This window comes from Octodon degus, unplaced genomic scaffold (genome assembly GCF_000260255.1).
Source record: "Octodon degus isolate 3935 unplaced genomic scaffold, OctDeg1.0 scaffold00052, whole genome shotgun sequence".
Classification (NCBI taxonomy): Eukaryota; Metazoa; Chordata; class Mammalia; order Rodentia; family Octodontidae; genus Octodon; species Octodon degus.
The window spans coordinates 1,493,920-1,499,480 of NW_004524628.1; positions in this window are offsets into that span (position 1 = coordinate 1,493,920).

Below are 5,561 nucleotides of genomic sequence, written 5' to 3' on the forward strand. Positions count from 1 at the left end.
TTTTTTTTTTTTTGCGGAACCAGGGATTGAACTCAGGTCCTTTTGCTTGCCAGGCAAGTGCTTATTCCACTGAGCTATCTCCCCGGCCCCAAAAGAACTTAAATTGAAGACCACTAATGTTAGAAGTATAGAATCTCTATCCAAGGCATCAGAAAAAAATTTTTTTCTGAATACTTATGTTTTTCTTTAGTCTTATTGTTACTGGCATTCTCTGATCTCCCACTGCTACCTAAAGTAATAAATGAATTAATAAATAAGCCACCAAATTACCTTTGTCACTAGATCTGCCTTATCCCTTCGCACGTGCTGACAAACCCTTAAAAGCTCGTCCTTTGACTCCTTGGGAAGTGTTCCTTCTTACAGCTTTCTTCTGTACTTCAGCTTCCCTGGCATCGCTAATCCTAACCTCCAGGCAAGTAATAACTGAAGGGCATGTGAGCGCTACGCTGCCGCTGAAAGTACCTCAAGCCTATTAACAACATCAAGTTGACCCTGAGCAGTCGCGGTGCTGAGGCTAGACTGGCCTGCGGTGGCCAGGTGGTTACACTTCAGACGCAGTGTTGCCCCAAATAGCACTTATGGTGGCTCTCAGGTGAGCAACGGCCCGCTGTACAGACACCCATCCTTACTGTCTAGGGTACATGGTGACGACCACATTGCCCTGGACTTTCCGCCGGCCAGTCAGGACACCGGGATTAGTGGCACATCTAACTGGCTTGGCTGTAGCTGGGAAGTCTCATAGTCTATTTTCTTCTAAATGGGCCTAACCATCCTCCTGGGAGTTGCAGTCATGGCTCCTCTTTCACTGTTACCCAAAGAAAAGGACTATTTAATCCAAGCCCCTATCAATATAACTCGCAAGGGGATTTGATGAACAGCCTGCATTTTGAGGAAGTGTAGGAGGATGCGTGGCGGGTCCAGGGCCGGGAGTGCAGGACACCGCCACCCAGGCATGTTGGCGAGGTTCAGCGCAGCTGGACTCTCTGCTCAGAGAAACACCCCAGAAGCATGGCAAGTGGGCAGCCTTCTGGGGAACTGTCATGAGCCGGCGTGTCATCTGCCTGCCTGGTGGCAGGGAAGAATGAGTCTTTGTCTTTCTCCTTTGTGTATAGCTGCAGGCTGCAGAACTCTTGGCAATAGAGTAGAGTTGGCATCCACCCCAAAGGAGGCAGTTATACAGGACAAGTGGGGAATTGGGGGGCCGTCTCAGAAGTCTGCCTGTTCCACTCCCCATTAGAGCACAGCTCAGCTATAAATCACTTTAGCTGCCACACCGCACAGGCTCCACACATCACGTTGCTGCCACTTGGTCCCCTTTTGGGGGAAATTCTGTGCTCGAGCCACAGGGATCTGGCACCTCTAACTCTTCTGGCTTTTTCCATCTATGTGAGAATACGCTGATCTTTAAAGGGACTCATTGTCTCTTCACTGGATAACTATACCAGCCGAGCTTGACTTGCGCTTAATACTCAGCAATCACAGCTGCTTGCTGCTATTTAGGGATTGCTGCCGGGCAGTCTACTGCTGGGAAGATCAGCACAGTCCTACACAGTGGACCGCATAGTGGGAAGCTCTGAAACTGCTTCCAATGGCCAAGTAATGAATACAAAATATTACCAGGTAGGGGGACTGAAGGGGAAAGATTATGCTCCAGTAAGGCTGCAGGCACAGCTGACATGTCCACAGGCACTGAGCAACGGATGCACATTGAACAGGTTCCTCTCATGCTGCATGCCTGAGACAAAATGTGGAGTTGGAGAAAACAGCTTACTCATATGGAGCATGGCCGTGGTGCAGGACTAACACCCTGGTGAGGAGCTGGACGTCGTGCTAGCACCCAGCTGGCTCATGGGTGCTTGGCAAAATCAGTGGCCCACACCAAGGGCAGGAGCATCATCAGCTCTGCAGGACAGGAGGTGGATGAAGAGATCAAGTGGCACACTAGAGTGGACAGCTTTGGAGGACAGAACATTTACCAGGGGACTGTGGGCCACAAGGGGGCCTTGGGGAACATTCTGTTTACTGAAATGATAAGAAACTACCACCTTTAGTGAGAAGCCCAGTGGGGCTGATAGCAGGAGGCAGTGCTATGTAACTGTGCTTCTAGGACAAATGGGGACAATGGAATCTTGAAATAATAAAGACCAGGGGAGAGGGACCCACTGCCAGAAGCAAGATAGGGTCAGTCCTGTAATCTATGGCAAAAACAGATGCAACCCATGGCAACCACAGAGGATGCTGGAGATGATAATGGAACATTGTATTCCTAGGAACAAGGTATACCTTATTCATGTAATCAAAGAGAAGTAAAGCTGATTATAAAGGCTTAAGACAGCCGTCCCAGGGCCAAGGAGATAGCTCAGTGGCATAAGCACCTGCCTGGCAAGTGTAAAGACCTGAGTTCTATCCCTGGTACTGCAAAAAGAAGAAGAAGAAGAAGGAGAAGGAGAAGGAGAAGGAGAAGGAGAAGGAGAAGAAGAAGAAGAAAAAAATAAAGGACAGCCATTGCAGTAAAAATAATCAGATTCCTTCCCTGGTTTCCAGAGCAAAGCCCATGTCTTTTGGCTGCAATGGAGGCCAGACCTCAGAAGGAAGATCCTGTACTTGAACAAAATGCATAAGGCAATCACTTAACACAATCGTCTCCATAAGCGCCTGAGGTCATGGATTCACTGAGGAGAGGAGAATCCTGAAACATTTCAAGAATTGTTTGAGCAGGGAGCTGAGTGAACCCTGGAAATCAGAGATGTAAGCATCATTACTGCAGAGGCCAGGTAATAACGGGGACCCAGGGCCAGGCAAGTCTCACAGCAAGGCCACCTGATGTCACCAATTCATGAACGTATAACAGGATCACACATGGTCCCTTCCCCGTGAGAAAGAACTATGATAGTGGAAAATTCTAAAACTGCTTCCCCTGGCCAAAATGACAAATTAAAAATAATAGCAGATAGGAGGGGATTGGTCCAAATCGGTGCCACTCCTACAGAGGAGGCAGGGAGATCAAGGTCCCTTTGAGTACTCCCCCATTGAAATCACACATGGTTTTGATATAGGTAAATGAATCTCCTGACCTGAAAGGTACCTGGGATGAGTTCATTTTCTCTAAAACCAAAGAATGAATTTTAGGAACAAATGGAGGTTAAGATCAGAATATTTATTGGGGGAAAAAAGCTTCTGTTTGAGAGAGGGACAGAAAGAGGACCCAAGGGGGTTATCCAAGAAACTATCTCTTCCAGGTTATTTTTATAGGGGAAAACCATGTGGGTGTAAGGTGGAAAAAATGGGAACTTGCTTAGGTGGGCATGATGTGGGACAAAACTATGGTCAACCAATGAGAGTATAAGCACCATTGCTCAATCAATTTAAAATTGATTAAATCCAGAACCAAATGGGGAAGCGAGTCACAGAGCAAGTGGGCATGAATATAGAACAGGAGTTTATTAGGTAGCTGTAGCAGTCGGATTAATGACTCTTCCGGGCTTCCTCAACATGATGATCAATCCCGGATGCTTATCTTTAGCGAAGTGGGCATTTGTTTGATCTTTGGTCTTTAGGTCTGGCCCACCGCGGCTGCATCAGTCCCTCTTACAGTTGTAAGGTATCTCGTCTTCCATGTTACCTCTTTTGAGGGCCTGTCCCTGTCTGACTGCCCATAATATTTCCATCTAACTCAGCTGCCTACAATAGTTTGTGCACAAAGAAGATACAGCCTATCAGCAGACATAAACAACTGCAAGCTAAACCCATCAGGGGGCCCAGGTACCTCTACTTTGCCTGAAGAGGTCTACGGGTGTTTTCCTTCCAGCAGGCCAGCAGGATGTCAAGTTCGCATGCATCCTCTAGGATCTGGCAAATTACTCTTTTGCATCCCTTCAGGAAACAAGGCAAATAGTTATAGTCCCATTGATAGTCTTGCCCCAGTGTGCCTCTCCCACACTTTGGTAAAGGAAGACAAGGGTCTTAGACATTAGGCATTCTTGAAAGCAAGCTGTCAGGTGAGTGAAGGTATATTAAATCTTGCAGTCATGAGCAAAACAGACTGAGTAAATATGTTCACAAGGAAGTGGCTTCATATGCAACATAATCTCTGAGGTTCTCTCCCTTTCTCCTCCCTCGAGATCAACTGGGACAAGAAACCCAGAAAGCACCTAAGACAGTGGCCTCCACCAGTATTTGAGCCTCAGTTCCAAGAGCCAACTTTCTCCCGTGCCCTGAAGCCAGCAGACAGCCTCAGCTGAGTGCGCTTAGTGCAGCACTTCCTCCCAGGTGATCTCCCTCTCTTCAGCGCCCCTCCCCTTGCTGGACCTGAAACACCATTTCTCTTCCCATCTCTGGCATCTCAGGAATCCTTGCCCAGCCTCTTAAGGCTCCCACAGATAGCATTCCCTGAGGCTCGGCCTGAGTCTGGCAGGTACACTCAGTGCCTCCAGTTGCCCAACTTCCTCTGGAATCTTTTAGCTTTTCTTCCGGGACTGATTTTGATCTTTAGGTAGAGCTGTGTTGGAGACCGCTCCACCCTCATTGCGGGGCCTGAGTAATGCTTCAGGCAGCCGTGTCATGAGTTACAAAGGGTAGGAAAGTCTATGGTTATTTCCCAATCTAAGGGTCCCTCCTTCCTATATATTCTTCTTCCCTGACAATGTTTTGGGCAAATGTCTACATTTCTACTAATATTTAGACCCACACTGACTTCTTGCCTGCAAGATTGGAAGCCAGGAATGAGTAAATATCTTCAGTGTTGGGGGACCCAACATCTGCGTTAGAGGCCCCCAAGAACACTCCAGGCTGCAGTAACGCACTAGCAGGGCCCAGAACAATTGGCATGATGTCATTCTTGCTACTGTGATTTATTACAGGAAAAAGATACAGAGCAAAATCAACAGATGGATAAGCCCATGAGGACAGTCCAGGCGAGCTTCCCAGGGTTCTCCCTCAGTGGAATCTATCCAGGATGCCCCCAAGTTGTGACAATAGCGAAACATGAGGCTCATGCATTCAAGTGTCCTGACATGGTTTGAAGGACAGTAAAGTTATTAATTATTTTTAGCCATTAGCAAGTTAATCATGAGTTATAAAAATATTTAAAGTAAAAATTACACTAGAAATACAGAGCCCACATGTATAAAGAGACAAAAAATGGGGACTGGGGAGATGGCTCAGTGGAATAAGCGTTTGCCTGGCAAGAGGAAGGGCCTGAGTTCAATCTCCAGTTCCACCAAAAAATAAATGAATAAATAATGAAATTAAAAAAATTGTGATCAATCTAAGAGAAGCCAGAGAGAAACAAAAGTAGGAGAAAAAGCAAAGGTAGAATGTCAGAGTAACTGGATCACTGAATAACAGCACATATAAAGGGTCATTGATTGCTATATAATTTTTTTCTTTCTTGTGTGGCTGGCTCAGCCTGCCCTGGGGGCAGGGCTGGCATGGTATGTGGTGCTAGGGATCAAACCTCTGTGCTTTGCCTAAGCTTGCCTAAGCAGGTGCTTCAGACCACTAGGTGATCTCGCTGGCCCCCTAATTACTATATAAACTGTAACCAAATATATGTAGTACAA